This window comes from Primulina tabacum, chromosome 3 (assembly GCF_025594145.1).
Source record: "Primulina tabacum isolate GXHZ01 chromosome 3, ASM2559414v2, whole genome shotgun sequence".
NCBI classification, from domain to species: Eukaryota; Viridiplantae; Streptophyta; class Magnoliopsida; order Lamiales; family Gesneriaceae; genus Primulina; species Primulina tabacum.
The window spans coordinates 50512009-50535696 of record NC_134552.1 but is presented as its reverse complement, the minus strand read 5'-3'; the positions used below and the strand labels follow the sequence as shown (position 1 = coordinate 50535696).

The 23688-nt window shown below is 36.9% G+C and overlaps 1 long non-coding RNA gene across 1 annotated transcript; it reads right to left on the bottom strand.

The window, feature by feature from the left end:
* Positions 1–20375: 20375 nt before the first annotated feature.
* Positions 20376–21802, bottom strand: LOC142539171 (uncharacterized). The gene is made up of 2 exons (XR_012818848.1): positions 21717–21802; positions 20376–21558 (listed from the first exon to the last, which is right to left on the bottom strand). It is a non-coding gene; the product is annotated as an uncharacterized LOC142539171 (long non-coding RNA).
* Positions 21803–23688: the final 1886 nt, after the last annotated feature.

Genomic DNA, 23688 nt, shown 5'->3' with positions numbered 1-23688 from the left:
AAATATAAAATTAATGATTTGTGAAAACCTTTTATTTTTCAAAATCATGCACAAAAATCTATGTTTAAACTTAACTGTGACAAATAAGTTTGTATTTACGACAAAATTCTAGTTATTTTGTTTTAGCTAAACTCGTAGTAATCTCTCTATATCAAGTCTTAGCATAGCAAAAATCTTGTAACAATTAAATAAATCAGTAAGGTTTATAATTACAAACTTATATAACAATCTTCTTCAAAATATAAAAAAAAACTATAAACAGTGCAATAGATTTTAGCAACATAAACATGATATGACACTTGAAGCCATCTTCTAGTCTTCTAATAAAACGTCACATAAGATTTAGCAGTAACAATTGCGAGTTCACATATTCATTCGTAAACAATAACATGACGGTAATTAAATAAAATACATGTTGAAGATCCTAAAATGTAATAAATCTTAATCGTTTTCATAATCACTTGATATGATGTCATTTAAACTAATCGGACTCTCCTCATACCGCTGTGATGAACTCTCTGGCGATTAAGCGGCAGGGCAGCGGCGAGTGACGGGCAGCGGCGAGTGACGGGCAGCGGCGAGTGATGGGCTGCGGCTGGTGACTGGTGCGCTATGGCGCAGAGAAACGAGAAGAGAGGAGGAAAAAGAACTAAGCTTTGAGAGGAAGAATAATTAGGTTGGGGCCCATCTATTTTGGGTTTTTCAATTTTGGAATTCTTTTTTCTTGTCAACCCACGGATGAACCCAAGTCAAGCAGGTCTCGTGTTGTCTAGGCTTGTGAAACGTCCATTGCTTTTAAACTTTAAAATCCTATTAAATTTTTTTTTGAAACAAAAAATTCGAACTTCGCATTTAAATTAACTCACCATTTCCATGCTCAAAACTTAATTTAACATTTAAAATCTCAAGTACATAAAAATCTCTAAACCGTCAATTAACAAAAATCTTATGTCAACCATTAACATGATCAAAACTAGACTTCAAAATAAAGTATAAAAATCTCTAATTAAATCATTAACAAAATCATTAAAACTTTAACTATCAAGCTAATGCGGAAAATAATGTCCCTCATGAGTGTACTGCCAGACTCGATTCACTCAAACGCCAGTGCTTCCCTCCATCTCATCCTCACCTACAACATTCAAACCTAATGAAACTAATGACTCAGCATGTTCTAAACATAAGTAACAAATAATACATGTAAAACCCGGGATTCTGTACAAGCGTGATCATATCATACTAATATCAGATTAATAATTTGATTGTGCTAGGATGGTGTAATCTGGGATATTAATATTTAAACCATTCAGAATATAAGATTTGTTTTGAGTTATCTAAGTCTTGTAGATAATTTTATCGTGTGCAGAATTTTGAAGCTCGAAATTAATATGGTATTATTTTCGGTACTTGAACTTTTGGGGTGATTAAATCTATCACGATCCAAGGAATTTATTAAGGAATTTCGAAGATTTAGCAGATAAAGGTCTAAGATTTAAGTGGAGATTGAGATACCGAGATAAAAGATCAAGCAAGAGATAATAAAATCCCTAGAATTCGAATTAAACAGTGTTTATATTTGCAAATTTCGAAATTGAGGGGGGATAAAAGATTTAAATTTCGAACAATATCACGGATAGATCATGATTTTAGATGAAGATTTGATTCAGAGTTCAAATGCAACTATAACTCTTGATCACGATAGCAGCCAACCTCTATAAATAGGAGGACCCTATAAGCTCAAAAATCACACCTAAATTCTCACAAATTTCGAAATTCTCCCTCTAGTCTCCTTAGGAATTTTCGGGCACAGCGAAGCCCTGCCGCCGTCCAGCCAGTGAAGTAGGAATTTCGAAGAACCCTGGCCTTTTTCACGTTTTTTTCAAGAATTTAAGGTAAGTGGGCTTGTTTTAAAATATGTTGCGTACGAATTATTTCGTTTTCGAAAGTTTCGGTCGAGCACCGTCCTTCTGTCTCTACGTTTTTTTTTATGAAATTTGGTACGTTACGTGTTGGCACTGTGAGGATTCACTGAAAATGGGTGGAATCCCAACATATGCCCTTCACGGTGGGATAGAACCGTTTTATGGCCTCGCCCCCTTAGAGGATTAAAAATTAGTGACTGATATCAGTAAACCATAGAAGGTGGAAGAATCGCAGTGCTGTTGTGATATGGATATGATGTTACGTTACGAAAAGTATGATGTATGTATGTTTTTTTTTCGAAAATTGTGTAAATATTTTTATGTTGTGCTCGAACGGCCCCCACTTGCTGAGTGACGACCATATCACTCACCCCTTACTCTACCCTCCTCAGATAAATCAGGAGAAGAAATAGAGAAAGAAGAATCAGACGCCAGTTTTTGGGCTGATAGTCGACGCATGAAGAATTTTAATTAAGAATGTTCTTGTGAGTTTTAATTCAAGTTGTAAACGCTTCCGCAGATTTGTATCATTTTCAGAGTTACTGTTGTAAAGGCGATTCCATTTTTATGGTATTTATGATATAAACTGGTTTTGGTTTATACTGTACTACGAGGCTTGTTGTTTAGCAATTATGTGATTGTTGAATAACGCCGGTGTCAACTAACCCCGGTCTCGGGGCGTGACATTTTAGTGGTATCAAAGCCGCCAGGTTCATAATCCTAGTGGGAAAAATCGATTTTCAAAAAAAAATTTCGGAAAATTCCGGCCAAAAAGAGCCTTCGCGCGCGCGCCTCGTTTTCTCCGATTCTGGCCGCTTCCGGTACTTTTTCTTCGATCAGCGACCAGATCTAGGACCGCCTCGATGAGACGAACAAAAGCCCTCAAAAAATTTCGGATTTCGTGTTCGGGTGCAACCGGAATTTTGGATCTACGGATTTGGCATACGAACCCTAACGCCGAATTGTATTTTGTCCAATTACCCTAACAATCCTACTCCGATTTTCAATTCCTTATACCCAAACAATCTATGATCCATGGGTAACTTTTGCCAACAATCAATTTTGAGTTTGGATCACCCAATCGGAAACGCCCAATTTCATTGAGTTAACCGAGTTGCGCGAGTTCCCCGCCAAATTAGGTAGTTTTTCGACCGATTTTGGCCGTGCCACCACCGGTTCCGTGATCCTGACCCCTTCGCCGACACACGCCTTTGCTCCGACCTTACTCCGACGAGTCAACTCGGCCGATTCAACGAGTCAACCCGCTGCGTACATCCTTCGACTTCTCGTAGGAAACTCCGAATTCGATTCCGTCAACTGTTCCGAAATCCTCTCAACATATGCTTCGAATTCATATGAAATGGCTCGTATGCGTGTCACTGCCCGTAAGAGAGTAGCCCTGATTACTCATAGGGAGACGATTCAGTTGGACACTCACCGACCTCACACGCGCGTTCAGGCTGCTATACGTTTAAAGGAACTGGCTCTACAAAATCAGGATAAAACTATTAGAAGGCTGAGAGCTAATAATTTCAAGAGGAGACAACAAGTGGAAGACTTGACTACCAAGCTGGAGGCAGCAGAGAAGAAGATTGATGAGGTCTTTCAAATGTTCGAGCTTACTAAGGAGCATAATTCCGAGCTTCGAGACTCGTTAGTCATAGCAGTGGGTCAAGCCAAGCAGGCTAAGGAGGAGGTGCATCGACTCACCAGGGAGTTGTCTGAAGCACGACTAAGAGACAAAAAGAAAACTGATGAGTCATGGGATATGATTATGCAGTTGTCTGAGGGTAATCAGAGGTTGTTCAAGGAAAATAAGAACAAAATGCCCATGAATAGTCAGTCCTCACGCAGCAATCAGACTTTCAAGAAGCCTAACCAGTCCGGTGAACCATCTAAAGGGCCTTCGCCTACCTCAAGCTACCAGGATATTAAGCCTTGCCCAACTTGTCACTTACGAAACCTGGGAGAATGCCGAAGAAACAGTGGTGTATGCTTCGGATGTGGGAAAGCGGGACACCGAATTGCCGAATGCCCTACTGCCGCCAACCAAGCCGCCGGGCCTAGTAAGGGAACTGGGCCAAATTCAGGAGCTAACCCCAACAAGCCAAATGAAAGCAAGCTTAACGCCAGGGTCTTTGCTATGACTCAAGAAGAGGCCGACGACGCCAATGAAGTCGTGTCAGGTACCATCCTAATTCAAAAAGTGCCTGCGTATGCGTTATTTGATTGTGGTGCTACGCATTCTTTTGTATCTAACAGATTGGCTAAAAAACTAGGACTTAAGCCTGAATTATTAGCCGAACCTTTTCGAATAGCCACACCTACAAATAAGGCCATCGAAACTCACGAGATTCACAGGGACTATTTAATCAGTATCGGTAATCAGACTTTCAGTGCAGACTTGATACAATTAGTTATGGCCAACTTCGACATCATTCTAGGAATGGATTGGTTAGCCAGAAACAATGCAATAGTGGACTGTAAAAGGAAAAGAGTTAAGCTCCGAACCCCAAATCAGGAAGAGATCGTGTATCATGGTAAATCCAAGGAACGGAAATCACTTCTTTCCGCTTCCCAAGCATGGAAGGCCATGAAATCCGGAGAAGATATCTACCTGGCCATGATCAGTGAAGTACAAGGAAAAGTCGAACTGAAGATAGAAGACATCCCAGTAGTATGCGAATTCCCGGATGTTTTTCCAGAAGAACTCCCAGGGATAGTCCCGGACCGCGAAGTTGAGTTCGAAATTAATCTGGTCCCTGGTGCAGCACCAATTTCGAAAGCGCCTTACAGGATGACGCCAGCTGAACTCAAGGAGTTAAAGGAACAACTCTAAGAATTGCTGGACAAAAAGCAAGTGCGACCCAGTGTGTCACCATGGTGAGCACCAGTACTCTTCGTAAAGAAGAAAGATGGGAGTATGAGCTTGTGCATCGACTATAGAGAACTGAACAAGATCACCATCAAGAACAAGTACCCCCTCCCGAGGATTTAACACCTATTTGATCAGCTTAAGGGAACCGCAGTATTTTCTAAACTGGATCTAAGGAGAGGATACCACCAACTGAAGGTCAGGGCGGAAGATATCCCCAAAACAGCCTTTCGGACAAGATATGGGCATTATGAGTTCACAGTGATGCCGTTTGGGTTGACCAACGCACCTGCAGCCTTCATGGACCTAATGAACAGAGTCTTCAAGCCATTCCTGGATCAGTTCATAGTGGTATTTATTGACGACATCCTCGTATATTCTTCTAACGAACATGATCACGAAGAGCATCTCCGCATTGCACTTCAGACTTTGAGAGAGAAGGAACTCTATGCTAAGTTTAAGAAATGTGAGTTCTGGTTAAAGAGTGTATCCTTTTTAGGACACGTAATCTCTGAAGCAGGAGTATCAGTGGATCCCAAGAAATTCGAGGTAATTACAGAGTGGCCAAAACCTAAGAACGCCACAGACATCAGGAGCTTTCTTGGACTGGCAGGGTATTACAGAAAGTTTGTCGAAGGTTTTTCCTCAATCGCCATACCACTGACTAAACTCACTCAGAAGAATTCCAAGTTCGTCTGGGACGAAGGCTGCGAGAAAAGTTTTCAGACATTAAAAGAAAAGCTCGCATCCACGCCAGTACTAATCTTACCCACTGAAGATAAGGAATTCACCATCTACAGCGACGCATCTAAGGAAGGTTTGGGATGCATACTCATGCAAGAGGGAAGAGTGATAGCCTACGCATCAAGGCAGTTGAAACCGCACGAGCAGAACTACCCTACGCATGATCTGGAGCTAGCAGCAGTTGTCTTTGCCTTAAAAATTTGGAAGCACTATCTCTACGGTGCCAAGTGTGAAATTTTCAAAGATCACCAGAGTCTCAATTACCTGTTCACCCAAAAAGAACTGAACATGAGGCAAAGGCGGTGGATCGAACTGCTGAAGGATTACGACCTGACTATCAGTTACCATCCGGGTAAAGCGAACAAGGTGGCCGATGCTCTGAGTCGGAAAAATGAGAGCAAGATTACTCTGGCCTCACTCTCCGCGATACCATGTCTGCAAGAGACCGTCAAGTTAAACCAGGATCGAGACCCTGAGCTAAAGAAACTTAAGGGACAAGTCGAAAGCGGGAAGTCTCAAGATCTACAAATTGATGACAAAGGAGTCCTGTGGATGAAAGGACGATTGTGTGTACAAGACAGCGATAACCTTCGCCAAGAAATACAGTAAGAAGCACACAAGTCCAAATTTTCAGTCCATCCAGGGAGTACAAAAATGTATAGGGACCTTAAGATGAATTTTTGGTGGAATGGAATGAAAAGAGACGTGGCAGAATTTGTCTCTAAATGTCAAGTGTGTCAACAGGTCAAAGCAGAGCACCAACGACCTGGAGGATTATTGCAACCTTTGGAAATACCCGAATGAAAATGGGAGCATATCTCCATGGACTTTGTGGTAGGGTTACCAAAGTCGAGGCAAGGTCAAGATGGAATATGGGTAATTGTAGATAGACTTACAAAATCTACACACTTCCTACCCGTCCGTATGAACTACAATCTGGACAAGTTGGCGACACTATATATGGACAATATTGTACGACTTCATGGAGTACCAGTGAGCATCCTGTCTGATAGAGACCCAAGATTCGTCTAACGTTTTTGGAAGAGCTTTCAGGGGGCCATGGGAACTAAAGTGACTCTTAATACGGCCTATCACCCACAAACCGATGGCCAAACCGAGAGAACAATTCAAACCCTGGAAGACATGCTGCGAGCCTGCGCCCTAGAATTCAGTAGCAATTGGAGCAATCATTTACCATTGATCGAGTTTGCGTATAATAACCGCTATCACAGCAGTATTGGGATGGCTCCATACAAAGCTCTGTATGGGAGGAAATGCCGATCACCCTTGTGTTGGGATGAAGTGGGAGAAAAAGCAATAGTAGGACCCCGAGCTCGTACAGATAACAATAGACAAGGTTACAGTAGTCCGAGAGAAACTCAAGGCAGCTCAAGATCGACAAAAGAGTTGGGCAGATCTGAAAGAAGGCCAGTGGAATTAAACGTTGGTGAGAAGGCCTACGTAAAAGTGTCACCTATGAAAGGAGTTGTCCGATTCAGTAAAGCTGGGAAGCTAAACCCCCGTTATGTAGGAACCCTTGAGATTTTGGAAAAGATGGGCACACTAGCATACAGATTGGCCCTGCCACCAAGCATGTCTAGAATTCACAACGTTTTCCACGTGTCCCAACTACGGAAATACATCTCGGACCCAAGCCACGTGTTGGAAACAGAACCGCTCATGATCGAAAGTAACTTGGGAGAAGAGCTGAAGTACGAAGAAGTTCCCATCAGAATCGTGGACACCATGGACCAGGTACTAAGGCGACGAATCATTCCCTACGTCAAGGTGCAATGGACGAACCACACGGAAAGAGAAGTCACGTGGGAGCTAGAAGAAAGGATGAGGGACCAATTCCCGTACCTCTTCATAGACCAAGTCAATCCAAGTTTCGAGGACGAAACTTCCCATAAAGAGGGAGGGATGTAAAACCCGAGATTCTGTACAAGCGTAATCATATCAGACTAATATCAGATTAATAATTTGATTATGCTATGATGGTGTAATCTGGGATATTAATATTTAAACCATTCAGAATATAAGATTTGTTTTGAGTTATCTAAGTCGTGTAGATAATTTTATCGTGTGCAGAATTTTGAAGCTCGAAATTAATATGGTATTATTTTCGGTACTTGAACTTTTGGGGTGATTAAATCTATCACGATCCAAGGAATTTATTAAAGAATTTCGAAGATTTAGCAGATAAAGGTCTAAGATTTAAGTGGAGATTGAGATACCGGGATAAAAGATCAAGCAAGAGATAATAAAATCCCTAGAATTCGAATTAAACAGTGTTTATATTTGCAAATTTCGAAATTGAGGGGGGATAAAAGATTTAAATTTCGAACAATATCACGGATAGATCATGATTTTAGATGAAGATTTGATTCAGAGTTCAAATGCAATTATAACTCTTGATCACGATAGCAGCCAACCCCTATAAATAGGAGGACCCTATAAGTTCAAAAATCACACCTAAATTCTCACACAAATTTCGAAATTCTCCCTCTAGTCTCCTTAGGAATTTTCGGGCACAGCGAAGCCCTGCCGTCGTCCAGCCAGTGAAGTAGGAATTTCGAAGAACCCTAGCCTTTTTCACGTTTTTTTCAAGAATTTAAGGTAAGTGGGCTTGTTTTAAAATATGTTGCGTACGAATTATTTCGTTTTCGAAAGTTTCGGTCGAGCACCGTCCTTCTGTCTCTACGTTTTTTTTTATGAAATTTGGTACGTTACGTGTTGGCACTGTGAGGATTCACTGAAAATGGGTGGGAATCCCAACATATGGCCCTTCACGGTGGGATAGAACCGTTTTATGGCCTCGCCCCCTTAGAGGATTAAAAATTAGTGACTGATATCAGTAAACCATAGAAGGTGGAAGAATCGCAGTGCTGTTGTGATATGGATACGATGTTACGTTACGAAAAGTATGATGTATGTATGTTTTTTTTTTCGAAAATTGTGTAAATATTTTTATGTTGTGCTCGAACGGCCCCCACTTGCTGAGTGACGACCATATCACTCACCCCTTACTCTACCCTCCTCAGATAAATCAGGAGAAGAAATAGAGAAAGAAGAATCAGACGCCAGTTTTTGGGCTGATAGTCGACGCATGAAGAATTTTAATTAAGAATGTTCTTGTGAGTTTTAATTCAATTTGTAAACGCTTCCGCAGATTTGTATCGTTTTCAGAGTTAATGTTGTAAAGACGATTCCATTTTTATGGTATTTATAATATAAATTGGTTTTGGTTTATACTGTACTACGAGGCTTGTTGTTTAGCAATTATGTGATTGTTGAATAACGCCGGTGTCAACTAACCCCGGTCTCGGGGCGTGACAATACATATACAAACACATGCATGAAAAATCATATTTTTACTGAAAATAAGCATGTAAGCATAAATAAATCATAAATTGTCAAATTGTAAAGATTTTCATCTTTTATCATTTTTGATGAAGTTTGATCCTTGAAAGTGACTAGCTGTATCATGCAGTCGACTGATCAATCTTAGCTCACCATTGTGCGTGGGGACGGGCACTAGGTACCGACATAAAATGGAAATACGATCGTCAGGCTCCCTCTATGCCTTCTCCCGTAAACAGGCTTCTTCTTGGGTATTTTTCCTCACGATATTCCTAAAAATCCTTTCATATCATATCTTTTTTGTCACTGTCAATTCATATCTTTCAAAATATTTTATTTCCTTTTTCTCATAAAATATCGTGTCATTTCCATATTTGTAAAATAACATTTTTAACAGTGAAAATTGCACAGATTTACCATAAATCAAAAAATCCCAATTTTCACCATAAACATTTTAAAATATCATTTTACATGCGTTATGATCTCTCGGGACATTGTCAGACCTTTTTATATATTTTCATGGCCTTTGCCTTCCTTTTTCGTTATATATAATACAAATATATATGGCCGTAATTTGCTGCAATTTCTCACGTTATCCATTAGGGTTTCCCTCCAAAAATCTTGACCCTTGTAAATTTTCTACTAAAGTGAACACCCTCAAAAAATTTAATTATTGTTCCTTTCTTACCATCAGTTTTGTCTCGATATATGGTCAAATTCTTTAACTGTGACCAACGAAACCTAATTATTATTTGAAGTTTTTATAAACTAATTTTTAAATATTTATTATACGATACATAATTCTTTTATTTTAAAAAAAAATTGACTCAATTGTCCTTAAAGGACACTTGATTAGAAAAACAGAGATGATAAACTTTTATACTACATTCTGAAGACATAACTAGTTATCCACTCAATTATCAAATTAAGACCAGAAAACTAAAAGACAAGAGTAAAGGATAAACTTGAATTATATATTTGATGGAAAAACTCGTGTAAGATTGTTTCACAGATCGATTTCGTAAGACAGATTTTCGATCCATCATTAAAATTTTTAATGATAATTACGAATGAAGTCATTTCGTCTCATTAATTTTATTCATGAAACTATCTCACAAAAGTTTACTGTATATATTTGAACACAGTACCCTATGTGATTTTGAAAATATCATTGACAAAAAGTCCTGAATCATGAGATTTTTTTCTCTCTCATTCTCTTTTTAACAACTTAAAAAATATATGAGGGCCAAACAAAGTGCCAGGAAAAGGGGAATGAATCGGTAGTTGGATTTAATTTGAAGTTGATATATAGTAGGAACAAGGAGGCAAAGGAAAAAAATTTGGGCCAATTGTGATATGCAAGACATGATTTCCGCATAATTGAATCTTTGATGGACCAATTATCCAAACCTCCCTATCAACATATATATTTTTATTTAGGGGCTTGGACTCCTGATAGTGGGCTAAGATTCGTCCAAGTGTACCAAATTTAGGGGCATCAAAATGCACTATTTATCACTGTTTTCTTTTATTGTTTTAAATAATTCGAATATTTGATCTATTTTTTCATTCTACTTATCATTCACAAAAAAAAAAAAAAAAAAACCTCAAACTGACCGTAACTGTTTAAAACTGCTCAAAACCGTGAAACAAGTTTTATATATAAAACCATAAATAAAATTGAACCGTAAATGACAATTAGAAGACGATGAACTATTTTTTTTATTCAAAATATATATATATATATATATATATGTATATATATAAATTGAACCGTAAATAACAATTCGATTTGAATTTTTTACAAAAAAACCGCAAAAATGCACAGTCATCTCCCCTAAAAACTACACGAGAGAGAAGGTGACGACAATGGAATAGGAGTTTGCAAAAAACCATGCATGCAATTAGAAGACGATGAACTATTTTTTTTATTCAAAATTTTTAATTAATTGATTAATTAAATTCCATGTTTTTACGTACCTTTGAATTTATTTTTAAAATACGACACATACATAAATTTATGTTTTGTTTACAATCACTAAAATAAATAATATAACGAAAACTGAATAGGCAACTAATAATATTTTACAATTTGAATTTATAAACGAAATTTTATTACAAAATAAGCTGTTTATAAATGCTAATATTTTTATTTATTGTTTAATATAATATTATTGCGTTATTTATTTAATATACTTCAATTAAATTAATTTTAAAATACATCTATAAACATTTATTTTTTATCTAATATATTAAGAATGTTTTGTTAATTAGTATATGAGTAGGGTATTTTGGTAATTATAACAAAATTCATAAAATTAATATATTATTTTAAAATTATATCAAATATCATATAACTTATCACACTGTACTATTTATAACCCTTGTCTTTCATTTTATTATGACTCATATTATACATACTATACTTATATCATGCCACGAACTAAACGATATCATAATGTATTGTTAAATAATTTGGATAAATTCATTTCCATTTGACATCTTAACTTTTATTTTAAGGTTCTTAGCGAAGCCACATATAAGCAATTTTTTATAGATTAATTTTGGATTAATTTGATATTAGCTCGGGTGAGTCAATTCAAAGATATTGAAGGATTCTAGAGTTTAAAATTCTAGTTCTAATATATTCATAATTCTAGCTCTGGCACTCTTTCTTCATCTCTTCCTTGTTTCAGTATCCTTAGAATTTTGAAAATCAATATGTGACACAAATATTTCTAATTAAACGTGGTAAACAAAATCAACATTATGGTAAATTTTTCGATGAAGTCAAGTCATGTAATAGGTCCAATAATATACAGATATGCACGTGAATGGTTGGATTAATATCAAAAATTGATTTTTTCAAATTGCAAATTTTTTAAACCAGTGGAAAACAAATGAACCATACATGCCATACAGATAAAAACTATGACTCAAACCATGACTAGTACATATGTTGGCTACTCTCTATTTTTATTATCTTTGCAATTAATTTACCTTTGGTTCTACCATTTGATCGCTTAAAGCTAGTTCTGCAGTGGACCAATGCGGTTTGCCAATTCAATTGATGTCAAGTAAAACGTCCACCAAAGAACTTCACTACTCACGGTTTGTGGCCGGACAATGACTCTGGGCCAATATTGGCCTACTGCGACGGGACGACTCTCTCTTTTCAAGGTACTCCTGCGACTTGACGACATATATTTAAGATTAATTAAACTCCTAAGTTCACGCATGCATATTGAAACATTTAGTGCTATAATAATTGTATTTTTCACAACTTACTATCAGGGACAGAGTCAGGAGGTTGGAGGACAAAAACATTGTAAGGATTTATTTTGTCCGACAAATGCTAAAAATAATAAAACTTTCAGTATAGGATGTAAAATAGTAAATTTGTGTTTAATCAGAATTAAGTGTTGTTCCAGATGTTACAAAATCTCGGACAACATGCAGCGGAAAATTATATTTTGCAACACAAATTCACTTTCAATAACTAAATGGACGAGATTAAATTTGCACAAATATAAATACTTGTGCTGTGCCTTAGTGGCAAAAATTAATCACTAGAAACCAAACCGTTTACAAAAACTTATCACTAGTGATTAAGACTAAAATCAATTTCCTCAACAAGTTGAGAAAACACATGCTTTCTAAAACAAACAACCAGAATAAAACTAAAACAAGAAAGCAAAAACGTTGCTAAAAAAGTAGATCCACTAGAAGCAACCTTCGGTCAACTTCTTCTCAGATGTTGTCCGCAGATGTTCTCAACATTCACAGCAACACCTTATCACCACTCTTCTATACACAACACGTCTCTTGAATAAATTTTTCTCTGAAATTCTGAACGTGCACATCTGAGTGAATATTTGACCGAGAGGAAGAAGCCGCAAGAAAAACTCTCACTAAAAACTCCAAGAAAATCTTCTCACGTGAAAACTCTTCACGAAAACTTCCCACGAAAAACACTTCGACTCCACGAAAATTCTACACACAAACACTCTGAATTTTTCCCACGAAAATTCTTTCTTTTAAGCTCCCAAGAAAATCATTTCCACGAAAATCCTACACGTGAACTCCTCCACTAAAACTCTCTCACGAAAAACACTCTCACAAAAACTCACACAAAAAATCTCCACGAAAAATTCTTCCAAGTAAACTCTTTTCGCCCCTTTTTTATTAAATCCCCGTCGCCCCTTTTTTATTAAATCCCCGTCGCCCCTTTTTTATTAAATCTCCGTCGCCCCACAACACATGTTGATCACCTCTTATTTATAACTTTCATCTCTCATAGAGTTTATCTTCCATAAGAAAACCTATAAGATATGGTAAACAAGAATTATATTAGAAACAAAATAAACAATACCATATCATGTAAATCATTATCATAAATATTATATCTATAAAATGCAAACCCAATATTCCACATAATCTTATCAATAGGAAATTAAATTATAGGAAGATATTATATCACAATTAAATCTTAACATGATTATCTAGAAAGGCAAAACCATAATTAAATATTATACTCAATCAAATCAACAAGGAAAAGATAATATTAGGGAAATCAATTTAATATGGAAATTATATTTCCCTTCAATCTCCCCCTTTTTGCCTTTCTGGACAAAATCAAATCAAACTCAAATATCACAATTGAACTCCAGTTAACTCCCCCTTAATATGAGAATTTTTCTCCCCCTGAATAAAATCAAGTTAGTACGGGTGTTGTTCGTTGTGTTGGCAACACCGGAGACAATACCTGCAATTAAAACAGAAACACATCAGGGAAGCATAACTTTAACAAAGCAGAACATTAAAAACGAAATCAAGCAAATGTATCAGATAGATGGTATCATTTGATCCTTTCAGTTCACAGTCCCTTGAGTTTGAGTCGCGTCTTCTCCCACTTTTTGTCCAGAATAGACACTAACATCCAATAGAAGTCTGTAGTCAGCAACAAGATTTTAGTAATAGACTATATCACGAAATCTTGAAGAAGGAATTATGTGAATAATATGAAGAAAAAACAGTGTAAATCAAAAGAATAAGTATGCATGCAACGGTAACAAAATCAAGATTTACTCAAACAATCCTAAGATCCTTAACGGAAAAAAAAATTTAATGGGAAATATTTTTAGCCGTTATCACCTTCCAAGAATACCGAGATAATTGCGTCCAATATCTTTTCAAAATAATTTCCAGAATTAAAACCCACATCGATCTAACACCACTGAACCATAAAAAATCACACATATTCAATTTTCAGTAAAATCTGGATTTTCATCGAATTTTCTTTGTCGAAATACTCATGTCCTCTTGACACAACAATATGCACAATGTTATGTTTATGCATGACTTATTTATGCCTAATAACAGAATGTAACAGAAATAGAAACATGAAAGTAAATATGAGATATGTTCACAAATGAAATGTTGTCACAAATGTTGGCAACATCTTCTGACAACACGTCCAATTTCAAAATATATTTCGATTTTTTTTTTTGCACACTTAGAGACTTATCAACTTTCTGATCATAGAAGTGGTAGCTCCCACACTAGAAGAACGGTCTTCTTTAGGACTCCTCTAGGTAGCTTTTTCAATTTTCTTCTATTTTGCCTTCTGTATTAAATTCAGAAGAGGTAGCTCCCACACTAAAAGCACAGTCTTCATTGGACTCTTTTAGGTAGCTTTTTCCCATCATTTTCTTCTGATACAGAGCATATGCATAATTGATTTTTCTTTGTACTCAATCTTTTCAAGTCACTTTTCGTATGAGACAATGTCATGGAGTACATGATCATCCTTCAACAATTTTGTGATTTAATCAGATTGTTAAGCATATCCAAGTGTGTTAAGTTTAGATAGAACAAGAAATTGTAAGTGCACCAGAAGATTTATGCAACATAGTGATAACACATCATATAACAGTATGCATGCAGATGTAGTATGTCTAAGTCCTAGAAATGCACATGCATGTTAGGTGTTGTCCGATATGTTGTAACATCTGAGACAACATCTATGTATGATTAGGCAGAACACATGCTGAGAGATTTCCTAAGGTTGGAGAATCTCTCAAAAACTAATGCTTTTGTGAATATGTCAGCCATTTGGTTATTTGTACCAACAAATTCAATTCGAATCAATCTTTTTTCTACTAAATCTCGAATAAAGTGATGTCTAATGTCAATGTGTTTTGTTCGAGAGTGTTTTACTAGATTTTTTTGAAATATCAATTGTACTAGAATTATCACAATATCCGATTTCTCTCTAATGAAACTAACCCATGAAAATTGTTAGAAATCATAAACATAAACTTGACAAATAAGACTCTCACCTTTAGATTTCTTAATAAAAAGAGTTTTGTCTACCTCACCTCGTTTGAAGCCAATTTCCAGTAGATATTCACTTAATTTATGAGTATAAGGAGCTCATGCAAATAAGTCCAGCCATCTTTCGGTAATCCACTTTTTCTTTCTTTCGATTTTGGACACCTTCATGCATACTTCCAATTATTTGAGATGATGGATGGTTTTTCTGAATTTTACTTGGAATATTCTGTCCATCATCTACTGCGTCATCATCGTTATGCGTTTCGTTCGCAGCTTCAGTGACTTCAGTGTCAGGTGTTGTGTCAGATGTTGCAACATCTGGGGCAACATCTGCATTTTCCAGTGATATTGGAATTTTCAGAAACTCATTCACATCATCTTCAGCTGTTTTCTTTTTGAGATCTGCAAGGTCATCAAAAATAATATTAATGGATTCCATAATAGTCCTAGTTCTTAAATTAAACATGCGATAGGCTCGACTATTAGTGGCATATCCCAAAAACAAACACTTATCACTCTTTGAATCAAATTTTGCAAGTTGATCCCTGTCATTCAAAACATAGCACACACAACCAAAAACATGAAAATATTTAAGGTTAGGCTTCTTTTCCATAATTATCTCATACGATGTCATAGTCGAACCACTTCTCAAATACACCCTATTTGAAATATGACATGCGGTGTTAAGGGCTTCTGCCCAAAAACGCTTTGAAATGCACTTTGAAGTCAACATCACCCTTGCCATTTCTTGAAGTGTTCTATTTTTACGTTCGGCTATCCCATTTTGTTGTGGTTTCTTTGGAGCAGAAAATTCATGTGAAATACCTTTCTTGTCACAAAAAGATGAGAATGAGGAGTTTTAAAATTCGTTACCATGGTCAGTCCTTATCCTTGTCACCTTCAAATTATGAAAGTTTGTAATCCTTGTGACCAATTTTTTAAACACATTGAAAGTGTCTGATTTCTCCCTAATGAAACTTATCCATGAAAACTGTGAGAAATCATCAACACAAACAAATGAATACTTCTTACCTCCAAAACTTTCCACTTCCACAGGACCCATAAGATCTATGTGTAGCAATTCGAGGCAATGTGTTGTCCCAAAGTGAGGCAATGTGTGATGTGACACGCGAGTTTTCTTACCCTTTTGATAGTCTCCACAAATATATGGTGTACTAGATGATAGGTTAGGCATACCTCGTACAGCATCGTACTTACTCAAATTCTTCATGGTTTTGAAACTAGCATGTCCAAGTTTTTGATGCCATAGGTCGAGTTCACTAACTTATGCATGTTTGCATGAAAGTTCTTCACCTATTTGGTAGAAATTGTCCGAAGACCTTGTACCTGTCATAATGCACAAATTAGTTTCATCAAAAACTTCACAAGTATGTTTATCAAACTTTACATGCAAATTATCATCACACAATTGGCTTATGCTTATCAAATTTGAATTTAATCCTTCGACATGAAGCACATTGTGGAGCTTTGGCAGTCCTTCAACACTCAAAGTACCATTTCCAACAATTTTTCCTTTAGCTCCCCCTCCATATGTCACTCTACCACATTTTTGCTCAACATAATCGGTGAGATATTCTCGTGATCTCGTCATGTGGCGTGAGCTTCCACTATCAAAGTACCAATGACCTACAATATTAGTTTTCAACGAAGTATAGACAACTTTACAGTGAGTTTTTACCTTTGGGACCCAAATTTGTCTTACTGTAGGTCGATGGTGGGAGGTGTTGCGGAAAGTGTTGGACAACATTCGGGGCAACATCCTGCTCGACTTTTGATTCATGCGATCATCCCTGAGTTTAAAACAGTATGACCTGATATGTCCAAGCTTAAATCAGTAATGACATACATACCTGCGTTTTCTTTTCCTGGGAACGGGTGCAGCATGTTTTCTTGGTGGAGAACTTTTGATTGATGGCTCGGGTTGTGAATGTGTAGATATATCAGTTTTTCCTTTCACAAAGACTGTTGATTTCGAACATTCACCAATTTCAAACACACCGTCTTTGAAATCTAAGCCCTTCTTGTCATCTCTTCCCATCGAGAGTATGGATTCAAGCTTTGATGTGCTCGAATTAAACTTGGACAATGTTTCAGTTGCCTTTTGAAGTTCTTCTTTGGTCTTTCCCAGTTCTAAGTCCTTTTTGCACAGAATTACTTCAAGTTTGGCAACCACGGCTCTTAGATCAGTGTTTTCCTTTACAAGAGTGGAGTTGAGCTTGTTTCTTTTGGTCCAATCCTCAAACAATTCTTCATAAAGCTTTTGAACACTCTCAAGAGTCATCTCTTCATCATCAGCTTCTGATTCATCATCTCCACTCGAATTTCCAGAAGTTGTGGATTTCAAACACACTGAATTTTTGCAGATGTTGCGGCCAGGTGTGGCAACACCTAGGGCAACACCTAAAAGATTTACTTGCAACCAGCGTTTTTCTTCATTCCTTGGTCGAAACTGTTGTTGGACAGGAGGTTTAGGAGCTGGTGGTCGAAGTGCTCCGTTTGCAAGTGATGTGTCCATTAAATATTTCTGTCAAAACAAAATAAAAACCAGAATCAGCACTTAGTACATCAAGAGTAGGCTCTGATACCACTTGTAAGGATTTATTTTGTCCGACAAATGCTAAAATAATAAAACTTTCAGTATAGGATGTAAAATAGTAAATTTGTGTTTAATCAGAATTAAGAGTTGTTCCAAATGTTACAACATCTCGGACAACATACAGCGGAAAATTATATTTTGCAACACAAATTCACTTTAAATAACTAAATGGACGAGATTAAATTTGCACAAGTATAAATACTTGTGCGGTGCCTTATGGCAAAAATTAATCACTAGAAAACCAAACCGTTTACAAAAACTTATCACTAGTGATTAAGACTAAAATCAATTTCCTCAACAAGTTGAGAAAACACATGCTTTCTAAAACAAACAACCAGAATAAAACTAAAACAAGAAAGCAAAAACGTTGCTAAAAAAGTAGATTCCACGAGAAGCAATATTCGGTCAACTTCTTCCCAGATGTTGTCCGCAGATGTTCTCAACATTCACAGCAACACCTTATCACCACTCTTCTATACACAACACGTCTCTTGAATAAAGTTTTCTCTGAAATTATGAACATGCACATCTGAGTGAATATTTGACCGAGAGGAAGAAGCCGCAAGAAAAACTCTCACTAAAAACTCCAAGAAAATCTTCTCACGTGAAAACTCTTCACGAAAACTTACCACGAAAAACACTTCGACTCCACGAAAATTCTACACACAAACTCTCTGAATTTTTCCAACGAAAATTCTTTCTTTTAAGCTCCCAAGAAAATCATCTCCACGAAAATCCTACACGTGAACTCCTCCACTAAAACTCTCTCACGAAAAACACTCTCACGAAAACTCACACAAAAAATCTCCACGAAAAATTCCTCCAAGTAAACTCTTCTCGCCCCTTTTTTTATTAAATCCCCGTCGCCCCTTTTTTATTAAATCTCCGTCGCCCCACAACACATGTTGATCACCTCTTATTTATAACCTTCATCTCTCATAGAGTTTATCTTCCATAAGGAAACCTATAAGATATGGTAAACAAGAATTATATTAGAAACAAAATAAACAATACCATATCATGTAAATCATTATCATAAATATTATATCTATAAAATGCAAATCCAATATTCCACATAATCTTATCAATAGGAAATTAAATTATAGGAAGATATTATATCACAATTAAATCTTAACATGATTATCTAGAAAGCCAAAACCATAATTAAATATTATATTCAATCAAATCAACAAGGAAAAGATAATATTAGGGAAATCAATTTAATATGGAAATTATATTTCCCTTCAATCTCCCCCTTTTTGCCTTTCTGGACAAAATCAAATCAAACTCAAATATCACAATTGAACTCCAGTTAACTCCCCCTTAATATGAGAATTTTTCTCCCCCTGAATAAAATCAAGTTAGTACGGGTGTTGTTCGTTGTGTTGGCAACACCGGAGACAATACCTGCAATTAAAACAGAAACACATCAGGGAAGCAGAACTTTAACAAAGTAGAACATTAAAAACGAAATCAAGCAAAGGTATCAGATAGATGGTATCATTTGATCCTTTCAATTCACAGTCCCTTGAGTTTGAGTCGCGTCTTCTCCCCCTTTTTGTCCAGAATAGACACTAACATCCAATAGAAGTCTGTAGTCAGCAACAAGATTATAGTAATAGACTATATCACGAAATCTTGAAGAAGGAATTATGTGAATAATGTGAAGAGAAAACAGTGTAAATCAAAAGAATAAGTATGCATGCAACGGTAACAAAATCAAGATTTACTCAAACAATCCTAAGATCCGTAACGGAAAAAAAATTTAATGGGAATTAAATATTCTATAAGAGTCTAAAACGGACTAATTAATTCACATCTTCATCTTGTCATTGTGTTAGTGTTCAGAATTTATTTGGGAATAAGTGGAAGCAATTATATGGAGCAAAATGATAAGACTCTGTTGAATAATGAGTTTCATAGTGTACTTTTACTTTTGTCAATGTTATTGGTCATAGATTATTTCATGTTATTTAAGGATAGTAATCCAATAATACATTTACGTATTCAAAATTATTTTACAATGAAAAAAATATGAACCCCACATGACAAATAACCACTAATATAAAATTAATTATTTGTTGAAACCTTTTATTTTTCAAAATCATGTACAAAAATCTATGTTTAAACTTAACTGTGACAAATAAGTTGGTATTTACAACAAAATTCTATTTATTTTGTTTAAGCATTATTATTATGGATGTAAATTAAACTAGTAATTTCAATAAGAAGTCTTAGCATAGGAAAAATCTTGTAACAATTAAATAAATCAGTACAAGGTTATAATTAAAAACTTATATAACCATCTTCTTCAAAATATAAAAACTATAAACAGTGCATTAGAATTTAACAACATAAACATGATACGACACTTGAAGCCATTTTCTAGTCTTCTAAAAAAAACATCACATAAGATTTAGCAGTAACGATGGCGAGTTCACACATTCATTCACAAATTATAACATGACGATAATGAAAAAAATACATGTTGAAGATCCTAAAATATAATAAATCTGACTGGTTTTCACAATTACTTGATATGATGTCATTTAAACTAATCAGACTCTCCTCATAAACCACAGCACGGAAGGACAAATGAAATCCGTAGAATGGCAATCCCTTGAACTTGTTTTCATGAAGTGCACAAAGGCCCAATTGGCCGTTGTCGGATTCAACCAGCAACCATTCATCATTCAAAAGCAAAAAAGGGCAAAAAAACCACGTAAGGGCCGATCACAAACTGCTTCGTCCATGATTCTTTCACCCCGTATTGCTTCATCACCCAAATCTCTATTATCTGATCGAGTTCTCCTTTCCATCGTGGAAATCCAATCATTGCCAGATTCTCATTTAACACCGTCAGGCTCGAGAGGCCTGTTTTGGGGAAATCATCAGGATAGTCTAACAATTGAAAAGCCTCTGTTCTTATGTCAAAGCAAAGAATGTATGGATAATCATTAATATCTTTCGCTGCGTCCCAGTGAAAAACCCCACCAAAGAAAGTTTGAAAAGAAGGTTGACAAGTAATCATAGGCAGTTTCTCATCTATATGCTTCCATGAATTGGAGGCTGAATCGTATAAATCAAACCTCTCGTAATGATCCAGTTTGAGATGGAAATCTTCGTAGTTGTCTGCACCAATTTCCGAAATTTGCATTACCTTGTAAGCGCCAATGTTTGGATCAAACCCAAATCCAAATTCAAAAGCCCGTATTTCATAACCCTTTGGATAGGGAATGTTCGGAGTGGGAAGCGGCTTGAATTCTCGCAATGCCGGATTGCATAAGAAAATGATATTATCAACTGGGCTGCAAACGAGCCCATTGCAAGGACCATATATTTGGACATCGGAATAAATGGGTGTAGGGAAGTCTAGATCATTCAAAATGGGAATGGATAGATAGGGTGATACCAATAATTTGGGGAGATCTGGATTGTGAAAAGAGAGTATCGCCTCGTCTTCAGTTTGTCGTGTCGTATAGCTTTCCACAAGCAACACATTCTGTTTTCTCTCACGGTTTTGGTATCTGTGGATGAATATAGGACTCTAATCAAATCACGCCATGTTCTTGAAACGCACCTGAGTTTTACTATAGATTTCACCGGGAGACGTATCAAAATTTCGATGAATACATCATCTGGCAGCCGTGGATTCACCATTCTCACGAAATCTCAAATTGGGTAATTTATAATTTTGTGCCCTTAATGAGTTTTCAAAGGATGTAAAACCAGATCAAGCAACAATATTATATATATATATATATATATATATGAAACGATTAAAAAATATTAAGAGCGTAAAAAAGAGTAACTAATGTGTGTATATTTGAAAATGGAGACAGACTGATAGTGTACATACCGCCGTGATGAACTCTCCGGCGACTTAAGCGGCAGGGATGCGGCTGGTGACAGGTACGCTATGGCGCAGAGAACCGAGAAGAGAGGGGGAAAAAGAACTAGGATTTGAGAGAAAAAGAAGAACGAGGTTTAGGCCCATCTATTTTGGGTTTTTCAATTTTGGAATTCTTTTTTCCCCTGTTTAGGCTTGTAACCTAGAAATCCAATTGGCTCGTTTTTTTTTTTTTGACGGTAAACTTGCAATTTATTGAGTAAAATCATTCTTTACAAGTTCAATCAACCAAGAAAGGAAACTCACCGTTCATCCAAACAAAAGATGAAGGGAGTGAAGGAGCAAAAAGTGCAATAGTGTGGGATACATTATTAGCCGATCTAGATTCATGGATAATCTCTGAAACCACCGATGTCTTCAAATCATTAAAGATTTCTAGAGAACATTTCCCAACATATCCCAAGTCATCCTCCATGGCCGTGACTGTATGCACTGCCAATAAAGAATCTGTTGCTACTTGAACATCCTCAAAATTCTTCTCATACAGCAGATTAATCTCATCCCTTATGGCAAGTAATTCTCCATGGATCACCGATATGGGTTGGTTTATTTGCCTCCCGAAAGCCAAAAGAAGCCTGCCTTATTTGTCCCTCACAACCCCACCTACACTGTAACGACTTAATTTCTCATTGACGCAGGCGTCAACATTCATCTTGAACGAATTTCTGTCTGCTGGTTCCCAACCTTTCCCGGCCCTGCATTTAGATGTTCCATTAACATGCTTTTCCATTGATCTTGCGGCACTAAAGTTCGAGAGTAAAATAGAGCTCCAAGCTACAGACTGTGCCAGCACACCATCACCTTCATTATGTAAAAATTTCTGCTTTTCTTTCCATATAGCCCAAGCAAAAACTGCAAAATGCTCAAATTCTTCCTTTGACAGTTGTGCTCGCATCCATTCACAAAATCCAGTGTAGCTGTAATCGATGTTGCCTTGAATAGATGATATTAACCTGCTTCCTTCCACAGATGTTTGATGGCTTTACAATAGAATAGAGCGTGACAGGTAGAATCATAAGCAAATTTGCATAATGAGCAGTCCGTGCCAATTGGAATATGGTGGCGCTGCAGGTTTTTTCTAGTGGGGATGATATCTTGAGACACATTCCACCAAAATATGCGGACCTTAGGTGGGAGAGAAAGGCTCCACAGGAAGGACCACCAACACTGAAGTGTATGTTCAGATTGATTTTCAGGTGGAGAGAAAAGTCCCATTTGAAGTCGGTATCCATCCCGTACAGAGTATTTCCCTTTACTGTCAAATCGCCAGAACTGAGTGTGATGGGTCGATTGGGCAGATAGAGGGATCTTGAGAATTTCTTTGGCCACATAAGGATTGAAAGTGATCAAGATAAGCTCACGGTTCCAAATCCCCTCCCTGATCAATGAGCTCACTTTATCATTAATCTGCCAATCCCCGGTAGGCTTTCCAATGCTTGATATCATTCCAGGTACCCATTTATCCTCAAAGATATGTATAGATTTGCCATCACCCACTCGCCACAACAAGCCTTTTTCAAGTATATTCCTGCTCCAAAGAAGTGACCTCCAAATAAATGAAGGATTGCTCCCCAGCCTAGCATTCAAGACATTCTCAAATTTAAAGTAACGGTCCCTTAAGGACCCGAGCTACCAGCCGCAGGTTCCCGGAATGCCCGTGGGTTGCCAAGCCCCCTGGCATTCCAAACTATGATTTTCATGATGATCGGCGGGGTTGTACTGCAACCTCCGCCGTTAATTTCTTAGTAGTCGCCGTTGATTTCTCAAGTTTTGCACCTTTCTTGACTGGGCTCGTGGATTCGTGAGAAGAAGACCCTACATCGGCCATGCTATAATGTCTTTTAGCTCCAGAGAGACTTTCTGAATAAACTTCAGTCCTCGCTTCACGAGCCCTTCGTTTCCATGTTTTTGCGCGACCGGC